This window comes from Podarcis tiliguerta (genome assembly GCF_965153285.1).
Source record: "Podarcis tiliguerta genome assembly, chromosome: 4".
Taxonomy (NCBI): Eukaryota; Metazoa; Chordata; class Lepidosauria; order Squamata; family Lacertidae; genus Podarcis; species Podarcis tiliguerta.
Genome location: NC_139537.1, coordinates 22,025,203 through 22,042,774, shown reverse-complemented (window position 1 = coordinate 22,042,774; position 17,572 = coordinate 22,025,203). Strand labels below are relative to the sequence as shown.

The 17,572-nt window shown below is 41.4% G+C and overlaps 1 protein-coding gene across 7 annotated transcripts in view; it reads right to left on the bottom strand.

Moving 5' to 3' along the window:
* Positions 1-17,572, bottom strand: part of ZC3H12C (zinc finger CCCH-type containing 12C) — a 57,213-nt gene that overhangs the window by 38,126 nt on the left and 1,515 nt on the right. For 5 of the 7 annotated variants that reach the window (XM_083436297.1, XM_083436299.1, XM_083436298.1 and 2 more), the window contains exon 2: positions 11,007-11,169. The exons of 1 other annotated variant lie outside the window; for it this stretch is intronic. The gene's annotated coding sequence lies outside the window, so the exon portion shown is untranslated. Of the gene's footprint in view, positions 1-11,006; positions 11,170-17,138; positions 17,550-17,572 lie in introns of those variants that run through there. One more of the 7 variants, XM_083436296.1, reaches the window with a different exon arrangement.

Here is a 17,572-nt window from a genome sequence, read left to right as displayed (position 1 = left end):
CTTTTTCTTGTCATTTTCACTATACCAGATCCAGCTTGGTGTAGCTGCGGAGTCTACAGTGGTTTGAACCCCGTCAGTGGCGTAGCATGGGGGGTGCAGGGGGAGCCGGCCGCACCGGGCGCAACATCTGGGGGTTAGGGTTAGGGGGCGCAAATCCACGGGTTAGGGGGCGCAAATTACTTGCCTTGCCCCGGGTGCTGACAACCCACGCTACGCCACTGAACCCCGTGTATCCAAGGCAACTGTCACCACAACCCCAATGGGCAACCCTTGTCTCAACGACCCCTTCAGTCATTAACATGGGGAAGTCATGACTGCACTCCTAACTGAACTGATTGGATACAGAAAATATTTCAGTTTCACTATTTTAGCTATGAGAAGATATTTCAGAAACTTATACAGCACATAAAATTAATATGCTTTTTTGTTCTAGTTATTAAATATGGTCAAACATGCTAAAATATTCTCAATTAATGTAGGAAATTAGATTTTTTTCTGATTCAAATTTTGCCTGAAGACCTAGATAATTGATTTTTGCTGCTTTAGCGCTGCATTTATGCTGCTTCTAATAGTCGAAAATTTCTCTCAACCAAAATTGATTTGAAGATCAATTTACCCAACATATTTAAGATTACATGGAAACTTTCTTGTCTTGTTGAATAATCTGTTTACTGTCAGCACATCATAAAGTTTCTCTGTAGAAAACTGAGCATGAAAAATCACATTCAGAATATTTATTAGATATTTGCATTTATGTACACCTTCTATTCCTCTCTTTTCTGTTCTCGACTCAACCGTACTTCTTAAAAAGTTCACACTTGCCAGCTTCTTGACAATGATAAATGCATTTGGAAACCATTCCCTCGAAACTAGAAATGGCAATTCAATTAACATCAATATATATTAATTTTTACAACATCTTGCATTGCAGAGAGATGACATTCAAGCGTTTCTTTACACTACCAATCCCGACTATCAACAGATGGTTGGTGGGCCAGTGTTAATAAAAGCTGTTTCTTATAAAAGAAGGGGGAGTTCAGTGGGTTTTTTAAAAAAACTTACCCATTTTTCTGTACCCATGGGAGAAACCTACACATTTCTGAGTGCTCTTCAGCTGCACTGAGATAAACACTGTAAGTGCTAAATGAACAGCATGGCGTGTAGATCTTATCAAGATTTTAAGAGTACTTATCACCAGAAGCTGATGGGCTGTCTTTTTTCACAGGCAAATGAAATATAACTGTGTATGAGCTATAGCTAATGGTATATGCAATAATGTATTGTACGTGCATTGCAGGTTGTTCCTTTGATTCTGATCTAAAACGTCTAACTACTGCATTCCTTTTCTGTCATATTTCTGAAAGCTAAGATAATAGCACTGCCACCTCATTGCAAGACATTTCACTAAACGACCCTCTCTTTTAGTATCCCAAGTTGAGAGTTCAGCATCAGTATCAAATATGAAGTCAGTCTGTAGTGGGCTGTGCCACCCTCTCTAATGTTTAATAATGGCTTGTATCTAATCTAGTGCTCAGGACGTCCATTTCCCCTAAATCTGTTCTGGGGTTTCCCCCAAGCCCTTCAGAACAGGTTTGGGGAGGATGCATGGTGCACCCAGGGAGAGAACGGGGAAAGTCCCATTGCACAAGTGGAACTCCTTGCACTGATGGGGCGATTATGTAGTGTGGCGCTGGATTCAAGTCAATGCTTCCCGTTATCAAGTAACAGTCTGTTTTAGGCTTTATTCAGGTTCGCAGCTAATCTAAAACTAGTTTTTGTCGATTGTTTTTCTTAGCGCGCCATCCTGCAATGTTCCAGGACAGCAGCTTTAATTCTCTGGAGGCGGCGCGAAACCGTGATGGCGGACCTCTTCGAGCTTTGAAGAGGGGCACCGCAGAAAAGGGTTGTTTCGCTACGGCGCAGCGGCAACCCATTAAGAAAAACCACGGACAGAGAGAGTCCGTGGCCGTGGGACTCGGCGGGCACCTGGAGCGACCCCAAATTCGCGGAAGGGACCCCGTAAGGGGCTCCGGAGTGAAGGAGGGGGAGCGGTGCTGTGAGTTCATCGCTCTTTCTGCGGAGGCGAAGCCGCGCGGCTGTCACGGATGAGCGCTGACCTTTCTTCCAAAAAATACTACTCTGAAACAGCAAACCCGTGAGTAAGGACTTAAGATTTGTTACAATAACTTGAAGAAATTTGGCTGAAACCGGGAGACGAGAAAGAGGAAGTCCGTCTTCCGGCACTGCTTATAAGATCAAAGCAGACTGTTTAAAGAGCGGAAAGCGCTGTGAACAGGGAAGCTTTAAGGCTTTAAAGTGGGACTTTCGTGCACACTTGAAATTCTATTCTTAAAGGAAGAAAAAATACAGTTTAAATTGGACTTGGAGCGGTCCCCCATGGGGCGAGGGAAGACTCTAACTCCAAATCTTCGGGTGGCCGGGTGAAGTTGCTTGACTGCGGAACTGTTACAAACTTCCAGATACTTTTGTAACTGAAGTGCAACTTTTGGGCTTACTTAGTTTGAGTGGATACAATTGCAGGCACCTTGTTGGAACATTGTTAAACGTTTTAAAGTGCTCTGCAGGACTTTTTTCTTAGTGTTTTGGAACTAACTTGCTTTTAAAATTGTTTTTGAAAACGGAAACTTTAATGGCGGAAAAGTTACCTTCTTCTTACTAACTTTTGGTGGCACTCCCCCTAGAGGACATTGGATAACAAAGGCCTGGGAAAAGTTTTTTTGCTTACTTTCTTTCTCCAGACTGTTTATAAATTTGGACTTGTCTTTCCCATGGGATTACAACATCTGACCTTGAACATTGACTGATGAGTGGTACAGGAAAGACAAGAGCAGCCAAAGCTAAGGAAGCTAAGGAAAAAGAAAAAGCAAAAAAGCAGGCACAGCTTTTGCAAACAACTTTAACTCAGGGACGTAGACTATCAGTGCCTGCTGTGCTTGCAACACAAAAAGTAGAAAGTGAAAAGCCTGAAAAATCTGAAGAGGAAGATATGGCATCAGGAGGAGCAGAGGCAGTACTGAAACAAGTTTTGGAACAATTGTCAACATTAAATCAAAAAATTGATAACCAATCAACAAAAATTGACCAAGCTACATCCTCGATCCAGAAATTGACAGATCAGGTTTCCCAACACACCCAAGCAATTGAAAAATTGCAAGGAGCAACGGAAGAGAACCGTAAATTGGCAGGGGAAGCCGTTGAAATTGCAACATCAGCTAAAAAAGAGGTTGAGGAAGTTAAAGCAGAAGTCAAGCCTCTGCATAAACAGATAGGGGACCAACAAACCTATCTCTCTTTGGTGGAACTGAAAAACCGGGAGACTAATCTTAGGCTTAGGGCGGTCCCAGAAATCGAACAAGAAGATTTGATTGGATTTTTGACAACAGAATTTTCAAAGTTCTGGGGCTTAAAAGAAGAAAGTGATTTTAAAATAGTATCGGCTTTTCGACTGGGAAGATTGGTAAGAAAAGATAGATCTAGAGACTGTCTAATAGCTTTGAGATCAAGAGAGGAGAGAGACAAAATATTAGGCCTACACTTCAAAAACTCAATTGAGATACAAGAGAAAAGGGTGGAAATCTACCGAGATATTCCTAAACAGCTATTGGATCTGAGAGCCACCTATTCAGAATTGGCTAAGTTGTTGAGACTTGACTCAATCCCTTATAGGTGGGAGTTCCCACAAGGACTATCATTTACTTACAAACAGAAGAAGGTTAAAATAAGATCACCAGAGGATCTACAAAAGTTCCAGCACGACCACGGAGAAGATCTCCAAAAAGAAGCAGCAGCCCTTTGGCCTATACTTAAACCAGGACCCACTCTGCCAGCAGGCGGAGGGACGCCTAAATCCTCGGAATTAGAGGAAAAAGAAGATACACCGCTCTAGGTGTAACAGAATAGTTCAGGATGTCTCTGCAGCTACTCAGTTGGAATATAAATGGCGGAAATTCCCCGGAGAAAAGAAGGAAACTGTTTCATATATTGAAGAAAGAACAATTGGATATTATTTGTTTACAAGAAACCCATGTGACCAGGCTCCACAGGAAAGTTTTGGTCAACAAAAGACTAGGCCAAGAGTTTATTTCCTCAGACAAGGTAAAGAAAAGAGGAGTGGTGATTTATGCTAAGGAGAGCCTGATACCTAAATTTTTATTCAAAGATGAATATGGAAGAATTCTGGCAATTGAAATCCAGACCCAAGGAGAAAAAATATTGATACTAGGAATTTATGCTCCAAACGACGGGAAATCAGAATTTTTCAAGAAGCTGCATGAGACGCTGCTGGACTATCTGGACTATGCTAACATCATAATGATGGGAGACATGAATGGAGTGGTGTCTACACATATGGATAAGTCTTATAACCAAAATCTAACATCAGACGGCAGACTGCCTAAAACTTTTTTTGAAATGACTGACAATCTGGATTTGATTGATATATGGAGGACAAAGAACCCCCTAGGTAAAGAAGGAACTTTCTTCTCTGAGGCCCACCTGTCCTGGTCAAGGATCGACCAAATCTGGACCTCCAGGGGGCTGGCACCCAAGACTAAAAAGGTGGAAATCTGCCCAAAAACATGCTCCGACCACAACGCTCTGAAATTAGATCTCAGACTTACTCAAACCGGTTCCTTCAGATGGAGAATGAATGACACTCTTTTAAGAGATCAAGAGATTGTGAAAAAGGCCCAAAAAACATTAAAGGACTATTTTGAGATAAATTTGAATACTACAGTAGAAAAAAGAACCATCTGGGACGCAAGCAAAGCTGTCATGAGGGGGTTTCTGATACAACAGAATACAATTAAGAAGAAGCTCTGGAATGGAAAGAAAGATAAAATACTGGAGAAAATACATCAAGGAGAGAAAAAATTGAGAACTAAACCAAAGTCAAAGGATCTGTTGAGAGAAATTAAATTCCATCAAGCAGAATATTCAAAATTGATTAATCAGGAGATTGAATGGAAAATAAAACAGATGAAGCAAAGATCCTTTGAATCAGCAAATAAATGTGGAAAGCTGCTAGCTTGGCAGCTGAAAAAAAGACAAAAGTTGAACACAGTTACAAATCTAGAGATTGAAGGAAGAACGGTGCAGAAACCAGAGGAAATTAGGAAGTGCTTCCACAGATATTTTAAAGAACTTTATGTACAGGGGCCTCAGAAAGAATCAGAGATAGATCATTTTTTAAAGACAAATGGACTATCAAAAATAACTCAAGATAAAAGATCAATCTTGAACTCTACAATAACCACCCAGGAAATTGAAAGTGCCATTCAGAATATGCAACTAGGCAAATCTCCAGGCCCGGATGGGCTTACCTCCAAATACTACAAGACTTTGAAAGACTATTTAACACAACCCTTGTTGGAGGTATGCAACCAGATCATGGATGGGAAGAGGGCACCAGAAACGTGGAAAGAAGCGTTCATCACATTGATACCTAAGATAGAATCTGAAAAGACTCAACTCAAGAACTACCGCCCCATCTCACTCCTGAATGTGGATTACAAAATATTTGCAGACATTTTGGCAAGTAGACTTAAAAAAGTTTTAATTGAAGTAATTCACAAAGACCAAGCAGGCTTTCTCCCTGGTAGACATTTATATGAGAATACCAGAAACATCATCGATATTTTGGAACTTTTACAAACTGACAGGAACACAAGGGCGGTGTTAATTTTTGTTGATGCGGAGAAAGCATTTGACAATATATCTTGGATGCTCATGAAGAAAAACTTGGAAGGGATGGGAGTGGGGCGGGGGTTTGAAAATGGGTTACGAGCAATTTATTCAGAGCAAAAGGCCAAATTAATAGTGAACAATGTGGTGACGGAGGAGTTCAAAATTGAAAAAGGGACACGACAAGGGTGCCCTCTATCCCCTCTTTTATTCATTTCAGTCCTGGAGGTGCTATTGAACATGATAAGGGAGGACCGGCTGGTACAAGGGATAGAGGTCGGAGTGAAACAATATAAACTTAAAGCTTTTGCAGATGACCTAGTTTTGACATTGCAGGAGCCAGAATCCAGTACAAAAAGAGTTCTTGAACTTATATCTGAGTTTGGTCAGGTGGCGGGGTTTAAGTTGAACAAACAAAAAACCAAGGTTTTGACCAAGAATTTGACACTTACAGAAACAGAGGGGTTTCAGAGAGAAACAGAATTAAATGTGGTAAAGAAAGTGAAATACCTAGGGATCTATTTGTCTTCCAAAAATTTGAATTTATTTAAGGACAATTATGAAAAATGCTGGTTGGAAGTAAAGAAGGATTTAGAAATTTGGTCAAGATTGAAACTTTCCTTGTTGGGAAGGATTGCAGCAATTAAAATGAATGTATTGCCGAAAATGTTATTCTTGTTTCAAACCCTACAGATCGTGGACAGAGAGGAATGTTTTGGAAAATGGCAGAAGGATATATCTAAGTTTGTCTGGCAGGGCAAAAAGCCCCGAATAAAGTATAAAATATTAACTGATTCAAAAGAAAGAGGGGGGTTTGCCCTGCCGGATTTGAGGTTGTACTATGAAGCTGCAGCCTTCTGCTGGCTGAAAGATTGGTTTTTGCTAGAAAACACCGACGTCCTAGATCTGGAAGGTTTTGATAATGCATTTGGTTGGCATGCATATCTATGGTATGACAAGGTTAAAGTTCACAAATTGTTTAAAAGCCATATTGTCAGAAAAGCGATTTTTGCAGTCTGGATGAAATATAAAGACTTATTAGAGAGTAAAACACCGAGGTGGCTATCACCGGTGGAGGCCAAAGCTCGAAAAAGACCCAATATGGAGGCCTATTGGCCGAAATATTGGGAATTAATTGAAAAAATTGGAGACGGTTGGAAGTTGCAGAGCCAGGACAAATTAAAAAACAAGGTGCGAGATTGGTTACATTATGCTCAAATTCAAGAGGTTTTTAAAATGGATAAAAAGGTTGGTTTCCAGGAGGGGAAATCGAAACTAGAGACAGAATTGTTAGAACCAAAGACCAAGAATTTATCTAGAATGTATAACTTGCTGCTTATGTGGAACACACAGGATGAGACAGTTAAATCTGCTATGATAAAATGGGCACAGGATGTTGGACATAATATTATGTTTGAAGACTGGGAAAGGTTATGGAACACCGGAATGAAATTCACGGCATCTAGTGCCTTGAAGGAAAACATTATGAAAATGATATACCGGTGGTACATGACCCCAGTCAGGTTAGCCAAGATGCATCACCTGTCTGACAACAAATGTTGGAAGTGTAAGGAAGCAGAGGGGACTTTCTTCCATCTCTGGTGGACCTGCCCAAAAGTGAAGGCCTTCTGGGAAATGATTTATAATGAATTGAAAAAGGTATTTAGGTATACCTTTCCTAAGAAACCAGAGGCCTTCCTGTTGGGCATGGTGGACCAGAAAATGTCAAAGAAAGATAGAACTTTGTTTATGTACGCTAGCACAGCAGCAAGAATACTCATTGCAAAGAGTTGGAAGACACAAGATTTGCCCACGCTGGAGGACTGGCAGACGCAGTTGATGGACTACATGGAGATAGCTGAACTGACCGGCAGAATCCGAGATTTGGATAAAGAAACAATTGAGGAGGACTGGGGAAAATTTAAAGATTATCTGAAAAAATATTATAAGCTGTATGAATCCTAAGAAAGTGCATGATTAGGAAACGATAAGCTTCTGCGAATATGATTAAGTAAATGGTAAAATTAGTGACAAAAGAGAAAAGGAGACAATTTAAATTGAATATGTTATGTTTATTTTAAAGGTATTGAAATTGAGATATAATATATTGTATTTGGATACATAACATTCGAAAGTTACAACAAGGTATGAAATAAGGTAACAAAATGCTGACATTGTTAATGCAAAGAACGCAGAATCGGAAGGGGTGGGGAAGTCCAAGTTTTATTTTGTTTTTGTTGTTAAAAAAGAGAAAATTTGTTTCTTGTAACTACTTTATTTGTTTATAAACCTATAAAATTATGGAAAGAAACGCAATAAAAAAATTTATAAAAAAAAAAATAAAACTAGTTTTTGTCAAGGCATGGTTCTGCAAAATGAGGACCTGCCTTGTGCCCCCCTGCCCTCTCAAGAGTAATTTCCCCTTCCACCCCTTTCCCAATACAGTGGTACCTCGGGTTACATACGCTTCAGGTTACATACGCTTCAGGTTACAGACTCCGCTAACCCAGAAATAGTACCTCGGGTTAAGAACTTTGCTTCAGGATGAGAACAGAAATTGTGCAGCGGCGGTGCAGCAGCACTGGGAGGCCCCTTAGCTAAAGTGGTGCTTCAAGTTAAGAACAGTTTCAGGTTAAGAACGGACCTCCGGAACGAATTAAGTACTTAACTCGAGGTACCACTGTATTAATGTGTCTTTTTTAAAAAAAAAAACCAGATGAAATTCACCATTTACCAAAAAAAAAAAAGGGGGGGGGGGAGGTTCTACATAACCATGGCTTGCGAACCCAATTCAAACTTTAGTTTCAACCCCTGGTTTACATAGCATAGTTGGTTTTACTTATGGTTTGTGTCAGTGGTCATTTAGTGAGTGGGTAGCTGAATATGGCCATCTTCTTTCTTTTGTATCATGTCTTGTGGATTGCATACCCCTATGTAAATCGCGTTGTGGCAGAATGCACCTGCGAGTAGAGCATATGTAATGTTTTCTATGGGGCTCTCTGTGTTTGCAAGCGTCTGAAATAACAAATGTTCCTTGTCTCCATAAATGCTTGTCTTAACTGACTTCTGCACACATTTGGCTCTCTGCAAGGTGCTATTCTGCTTTCCGGCTTTGTTTTTAAAACAAGGACAGACAGCAGGCAGGCTAGTAATTTTGTGTGTTTATTTTGCAAGGTTGTCCTAAGATAGAACTCAGGGGGGTTTAGCTGAATCCGTTTGGCAGGCTGGATCCTCATGCGTCCAGCTGCCTCAGGCCATGCTGACAGGATGTGGGGCAGTCCATCTGGCAGTCACCTGATACTACAATGCCTGCCGGGTGAAGCACCTCCTTTGCAGCTCCACCTGAGATTTCCCAAGTGGCGTTGATCCCAGCCAGGCCTTGCACTTGGCACCAAACTTTTAGAGGAACAACCAGGAGCACAGTTTAAGGCTCTCAATTGTTGCTTTGCAGCTGAGGCTTTACCTGCCCCACACCTAACATAATTACAATAGCTTTGCAGGCCAAATAGGATAATTTGCTCCATGGACAGGTTCCCCATGCCTGATACAATGGGTATAAGCATTATCATCAGCAGAAGCAGCAGCTTCAAATATGCCCAGAAGCATAAAATGCTACAATCCTATATTTGTTTACTTGGAAGTAAGCTAACTGAACTCAAATATGCCTTCCTTCTGGTGAGAGATGCATTGCATTGCACTGAAAGAGCTTTATGTCTGCCATGAAATGTTCTCCTTGACTGGTTGCCTGGATAACACACAAATCCTCACCAGCCGAGTAGTCAAACTATACGGCTGGCGCCATGATTGTTTTTGCAAAGGACTGGGGAACTTCCACGGAAACATTTTATAATGTGAAATGGGGTTCTTAAGAGTAATTTTTTAAAAAATTATTTTATTTTCCAAGTACTTTTCCAAGTTAAGGAAGAACTCACTTCAAGGAAAGTTGTCGAGATGAAGCCCTCCTGTGGCGAAATGGGTCAGTGTGTCTGGCTGTTAACCAGAAGGTTGGTGGTTTGAGCCAACCCAGGGACGGCTGTGGGCGGAGTTTCCGCACTGCAGGGGGTTGGACTAGATGACTCTGCAATTCTATGATTCTATATATGGGACAACATGATGGGAAATGTTCTCCATTAAGGTGTTAACACCCAAATAGCAGACTGCCCTAAGTTATGATTCAAGGATTTCAGGTAAAACATGCCTAAGTAGACATGCCTAAGATTGTGACGTTAATGTACTTTCTGTTGTATTGGCTGCTAACTGGCTTCTGGACATATTTCAAGGAGGAAATTTGACTCTTCAATTGGGGCCTTAACAAGAGATTAAGGTTTCTTTGTAGACTATAAACGAAGATTTTACATGACCTATGTTATTACTGTCCCTTTAAAAACTTTAGAATGTTTTCCTGTGGTCGGATTTACTTCCCCAATTCTTTACAATAGAAAGCTTCTAAAAAGTTAGTGTCAAGGAACCATCAATCATATTCATTTCTCATTACTGAAAATTTAGATTTAGGCAAGTGCTAAAAGGAGAAATTTGGAGCATTGATTTTACTTGCAAAGAAACAAAAAACAATTCTTTCAATTCCTCAAATTCTACTGAAATCCTTTAAAGCACAAAATCCTCCATAGTTTGAGTTTCCAACATCACCTGCTTATACAGATATCCCTTTCGAACAACATAAACAATCAAATTTGGTTTCTCTGTGAAGTAAATAGAAATGATAATAGTTTCCATCAACTCAGCTGAACCATTAATTTTTACTTAAATAGTCTAAGCATTACAATTTACAAGTAACTCAGTGAAATTCTAGAATTTATAAAGCAGCTGAGTTGCAGCCCCTTGATCACAGTAGAAATACACACATTTGTTAGGAAACTGTTCTCAGTTGTGTGTTCTAGCCAAGAGCTGTGGATGAAAGAAAGAAAACTCAACATGCTTATGGTGAATTTATTTATGGAGGTGTTTTCTGCATGCTCTTAGTTGTTGGGTTCATACAGAAATCTTTTCTAATAACATCTGAAGGACTAGCAATTAACTGACATTAGGGACTGCCAAAATGAATTAGAAAATACAGTCAGAACATCTAATTGCATTTTTTAAGCATCTTGGTAAATGGCAGGCCCGCTGCTGTAAATACTTGTCAACTCAGGGCTTGAACCACTTAGATCACCACTGTATAAACCGCAAAAGATACTGGGTTTTTCCCATCACCAGCACAGCTATATTTACATATTAATTTTGCACATACAGTACTTTTCAAGACCAGCGTGGGTCCCTTCCTGCCCCATCTCAGATGTTCTTACCTAGCTGAATGGATTTCAAGGCAAACGGACCATCATACTGGATGCTAGCACTTCGTTCTCTGGAGTTCCATCCCATTGAACTTGCAAGAATCGTCTTGTGAGAAAATGTGGGCTACTGATTACCATATGGAAAACACAGCGTAGGTTGTGCATATGAATATTCCTGTAAAAGAATAAACCACGAGGAAATAAGGTAGTTGATATGCTTTCGCTGAAGCTTATGCAAAATACCTTGGTTTCGACTTCAGTTATGCAGGGGAGGAAATTGAAATTCTACCGCAAATAAAAATAACCTTGATGACACAAAGTACGAATCCACTTAACTTTCACAATGGTTTTTTGCCTTGATCAAAAGGTTTAAAATAGGAAACAAGTATCCTGGACAATAAGTTCTTACACCTAACTTACACTAACCCTGATGGAGCCATTCCATCGAGCTATAGCAGAGGGAGAGGAGCTAATGCAGGGCCTCTTCATTGGCTCAGCTGAGGCTCCATCAACTTTGGATCCGCCTCTCTTTGATTTTTTCTGTTTATACAGGAACCCCCTAAGAGCTAGTACCAGGATTTGCTTTGTTTTCCTCCTCCCTTCCAATCACTTTTCCTTTTGTGCCATGTCTTTTAGATTGGAAGCCCAAGGGCAGGTTTTTATTACTGATATTTGTAAGCCTGGGAGCCTTTTGCCTTTAGGGTGAAAGTGTGTGGTGTGTGTATCCTTCAATAAATAAAAGAAAAACCTTGCCCCATGCCCTTTCCTCTCTATCTGGGGAAATACCATATATGTTTCACATATTATAGTTTCACCATGTTACGCAAAGTGAAGATGTCAGGGAATAAGAAGGATTTTTTCCTAATAATAATAATAATAATAATTTAATATTTATTGTACCTTGCCCATCTGACTGGGTTGGGGCAACCAAAGAGGCAGTGTATAAAGAACTGATCATCACTTGCCAATTCCCAATTACATAAGCAGTGGCCAAACATGCTTAGGATTGCAGAATCACAACCTGGTCATCAGGTTATAACAGAGAGACAGATGAGACTTCTGAGCCAACACAATCGGGATAGGGTTGCAAGTTTTAAATTGCCAGACCCTCAAAATGTACACATAGGATCAGGCCATATTACAGATGACCATATGAAGCTGCCTATATGGCTCAGAATATATGGCTCCTCCTCTCTGGCAGGACTTCAAAAAGTCTTGGAGATAGAAGGGCTCGGGAAGATCTATCAAATGATGCTCAAGGTCTTATGCTTGCACGAACGCGTAATATGCATACTCTTATCGAGCTATGGGCTTTCCCTTTAGCTATCACATTTCTAACCACTGAGGATACTTGCATGTTGCAGATTCAGATAAACATTTGAGGCAGTTACTGAAACAGTACAGTTGCATCTTGGTTCCCAAACGCTGAAAACCCGGAAGTAGGTGTTCCAGTTTTTGAACGTTTTTTGGAAGCCAAACATCCGATGCAGCTGTCGGTTATTGTTTCCAGGGCACCTGCACCAATCAGAAGCTGCGCCTTGTTTTTGGAACATTTTGGAAGTCAAATGGACTTCCAGAACGGATTATGTTTGGCACTTTTGTTTTTGCTGTTTATTTTGCGTTTTTGTTTTTGAGGCTTTTTCGGTTAATTTGTTTTTGTGACTGTGTGGAACCCAGTTCAGCTAACGATTGATTGATTGATTGATTGATTGATTGATTGATTGACTGCAGAAAGGGATAAAAGCTCCCCATCCAAACAGTGACAATCATTAGTGCAGGTAAGATTTTTTTTATCATCTACAATACTGTCTTGTTTATTTTATAGTACAGTACATTATTGTTTTCATTTTATGGATCAATGGTCTCGTTAGATAGTAAAATTCATGTTAAATTGCTGTTTTAGGGGTTGTTTTTAAAAGTCTGGAACAGATTTGCATTACTTTCTATGGGTAAGGACGACTTGGTTTTGGAACGCTTTGGTTTCAGAACGGACTTCCAGAATGGATTAAGTTTGAGAACCAAGGTAACACTATAATTTGAGGCAGGAGGGATGATCACAAGTTTGAACACACTGACACAAAACAGACACGTGGAGAAACTGACGCCCTTCAACTCCTGGCTCAAATGAAATGCTATTTGTTTCCCTGCAGGTGGAGACCCATGTTGCTCCCATCCTGGAGCAAAATGCGAAAATGCTTTTAAAAATAATAATAATAATAATAATAATAATAATTAATTTATACCCCGACCATCTGGCTGGGTTTCCCCAGCCACTCTGGGCGGCCTCCAGCAAAAAAAATATAAAATACAATAAAACATCAAGCATTAAAAATGTCTCTAAACAGGTCTTCTCGCAGTGAGTGAACCGGCAGAAGGCCCTTGGCGCTGGACCTCAGTGTCCAGGCTGAACAATGTGGGTGGAGATGCTCCTTCAGGTATACTGGGACGAAGCCATTTAGGGCTTCAAAGATCAGCACCAACACTTTGAATTGTACTCGGAAATGTACTGGGAGCCAATGTAGATCTTTCAGGACTGGTGCTATATGGTCTCGGCGGCCACTCCCAGTCACCAGTTTAGCTACTGCATTCTGGATTAGTTGTAGTTTCTGGGTCACCTTCAAAGGTAGCCCCACGTAGAGCACATTGCAGTAGTGCATGCGGGAGACAATTAAAGCGTGCACCACTCTAGTGAGACAGTTCACGAGCAGGTTGGGTCTCAGCCTGTGTACCAGGTGCAGCTGGTAGACAGCTGCCCTGGACTCAGAATTCACCTGCGCCTCCATGGACAGCTGTGAGTCCAAAACAACTCCCAGGCTGCACACTAGGTCCTTCAGGGGCACAGCTATCCCATTCAGGACCAGGGAGTTCTCCACACTTGCCCTCCCCCCATCCCCCCAAAACAGTACTTCTATCTTGTCAGGATTCAACCTCAATCTGTTAGTCGTCATCCAACCTCCAACTGCCTCCAAACACACAGGATTGGGTATCATCCGCATACTGGTGAACACCCAGCCCAAGCCCCCTGATGATCCCTCCCAGCAGCTTCATATGCATGTTAAAAAGCATGTGGGAGAGGACGGAACCCTGAGGCATCCCACAAGTGAGAGCCCAGGGGTCTGAACACTCATCCCCCCCCCACTTTCTGGACATGGCCTAGGAGGAAGGAGCGGAACCACTGTATAACAGTGCCCCCAGCTCCTCGAAACGGTCCAGAAGGATGTTATGGTCGATGGTATCAAAGGCCACTGAGAAATCCAGCAGAACTAGGAAACAGCTTTCACCTTCGTCCCTAGCCCACCGGAGATTATCAACCAGTGCGACCAAGGCAGTTTCAGTCTCATGATGAAGTCTGAATCCCGATTGGAAGGGATCCAAATGGTCCGCATCCTCCAGGCATACCTGGAGTTGTTCAGCAACCACCTCCTCAATCCCCTTGCCCAAGAATGGAATATTTGAGACTGGGCAATAGTTGCCATATAAGTAGATCTGGGGTAGGGCAGTAAATATGAAGAAAGATAGTGACTGTATTGTATTTGGGTAGTTATATTTGGTGCAGAAAAACTGACCGACCTTAGAAAACCACCATTCGCCACACTGACTTTCATCCATGAAACCAGCTCTGATGTTGAATCAGTGGAAACAGAGTTTATTTCGTAAGGTATGTGAAAGAATAAGCTCATCTAGCTCAGCCTTACACTTTCTAAAAGCATTTGCCTCTGCCTAAACATGCAACAGCTGGGCAGTCAATCCTGAAAAGGGGAAAAAATACATGTGCCACAGGGCTAATTAAGTAAGTAATGCATGTCTACTTGTGGACAAGCATGCTCAGATAGCACAAAAAACCCAGATCGATCTCCTGTTTAGATTTCTGCCATCTGCTCATGATTGCAATGAATCACCCAGCTACTTCACCGCCTGTTTAAAGCAGTTTTATTCTAGTAGGCATATACAATAAATCTGGATGCCTTGTTTCTGGATTCCACTTGAGGTATCAAGATCTGTAAAACTAAAATTATGGTAATAGCTAATATAATTATGAAAATGCTTGCAAGATCCCAAGACCCAATGCAGATTGTGGACAAACAAACAAACAAAACCACAGTAACCCTGGGGTGATTTTTAAAAATTTCTCTTAGATATATACTTTCCCAACAACAACAGAACTGGGAGAAATAAAATTCTATCCCTTGAGCTCCAAATGAAGCTATCTGAAGAGTTTTTACTGCACAGAAGAAAGTATAAAAAGACAAATAAAGAAACTATCCAATTATGTTGAATAATTATTAACAATAAAACAACAGCAGAACATGAACTTTGGGGATTCATCACAGTTGTCGTTTTTTAAACCTAAGGAACATACCTTTTTAAAGACAAAAGACTAGAGGCACTATAGTTGAAAAAAATATTTATGAGAAAACCTTTCAGCTCAAATCATGATATCTTTACAATCATTGCAGATGCAGTTCTCACCAACTTAATTGAAATTCATTATACAGTATTGAACTTTCATCCATACAAAAAGTATCAGCAAATGGTATCTCAAATATTTGTGAGTCCTGTGTATAATTTCACAAGATGAGACTTCCAATTATCATTCAGAACAGCAAGCAACTCTCAAAAACTGCATAAATACAATGTTTAATAGTGCTATTAATCAGATGGATACCTATTTTTACTATTGATTTTTACTCCTAAAATAGTCACACTTTAAAATAGTATATAAATTAGCCTCAAAAGAACACTTGTTAAAAATATTGGGTGGTGTTATACCTTTTATTCAGAGTAGACCTACTGAAATTAATGGAACAAACTTAGTCATGTTTGTTAATATCAACGTGCAGCACAGCTAGCCATTGAGTTAGAATCATATTTGCCACATTCCAGCTCTCTCTCTCAAAACTGGATACCAATTAAGACTGTGGTTCTATACATAAACCTATCTGAGAGTAAGTCCCACTGAAGTCAATGGAGTTTACTTCTGAGTAAATATCTATGGACTGCATTGATCACCTGTGTGTTCTGTGTATGAAGAAACACTAATCATTCTGTTGTAGTTCTTGAAAGGGGATGGAATGTTGAAATATAATCTATTTATTCAATAATTCTGTCATTTAGATACTGGGTCAGGTGGAGCACCCACTGATTTTCACACAGCCACAGAGGAAATACGGTTGTGGGCAGAATGTTGCACTGGCTAAGGAAATTCAAGACTTCAGTTATGAGTTTGCTAGGTGGCTTTGAGCAAGATCAGACTCTCTCGGGTCTGATTCACAATTTGCATTCTGGCACAATATCAACACATGTGCACCAAATCAGTGCATGCACATTTACAAAGACTGTTTTATCACATTGCAAATGGAAACACTAGCTTTTTATCCTACCCTTCCTCCAAGAAGCTCAGGTTGATTTATCTGTTCCCTCACCTCTATTCCTCACAACAAACCTATGAAGTAATTCAGAATGAGATTGGCTGCAAAATCCCACATTGAGTTTCAGGGTTGAGTGAGGTTTTAAAAATGGATTCTCCAAACCAACTACTGTCACCTGCACCTCACTGATTATCAGTAGGAAAATATACCCAAGGTATCCAAGAGGAAAAAGTTGAGTGTGACCTACTTTGCAGGATAGCTGTCTGCCCCTAGCAGCCCAATTTAATAATGAATTCAATAGGGCTTACTCCCAAGTATGTGAACATTCAGGATTTCTGCCCACCAGTACAATCCTATAACCAGACTCACTAAGAAGAAGATAATAATAATAATCAAGTAAATGATGATGATGATAATAACAATAACAACTTCATTGTGACATACTCCTATCCAAACACTGTTTAGGCTTATACTATAAAACACAGCTCCTTGGTGGAGAGGCGAGTAAGTCCTCAAATAAAGGAATCAAAGGACTTAAGAAGCGGGAGCGGGGGGAAGCAAATAAATTCATTTTGAAGCGAAATAGCCTGACTGGGAGGAGGGGGCCTGGGAAAATCCTAGGAGAGAGAAAAAACCACCTAAAAAACTTTCCGGGAGAATATGGGCAAAAAGCGTTGCAGCTGAAGGGGTGGGAAATGCCGATTAGCGGGTGGCGGAGAAAAAGAGGGAAGCTCCATTGTCCAGTTCCTGAGAGGCTCGGGAAACGTTCTCTCACCTTCCTCAAATTCAAGGCGAAGCGGCCCTTTTCCCTCTCCTCTTCCTCCCCGCCCCCCGGAGCGGCTGCAGCCCGGCCTCTGTCCGCGCCACGACCTTTTCGCGGCCGGGGGTCCGGGGAAAGCTCCCCTACGCGACCCCGAGGAGTCGCCGGCGCCCGCCTCGGCCTTGCGAAAGCGCCGGCGCTCTCCCGGCTGGGCCTCCGCAGGACCGCCTCCCGCTTGCCCAGTCGCAACGGGAAGAGTATCCCGGCGGCCTCGGCTTTCACTCGCCACCCGGACAGGGTCAGCCGGGGAAGGGGAAGCCCGCGGCCTCCTCGGCTCCAGACGCCGCCCCCCGTCGCCGGGGCCTCGTTCGCCCCACAGGAGCGGCGGCGGCGGCCTTCCTCGGCCAGACACCTCTCAGTAGAGCCACCTGCTAGGAAGGGGGCAGCTA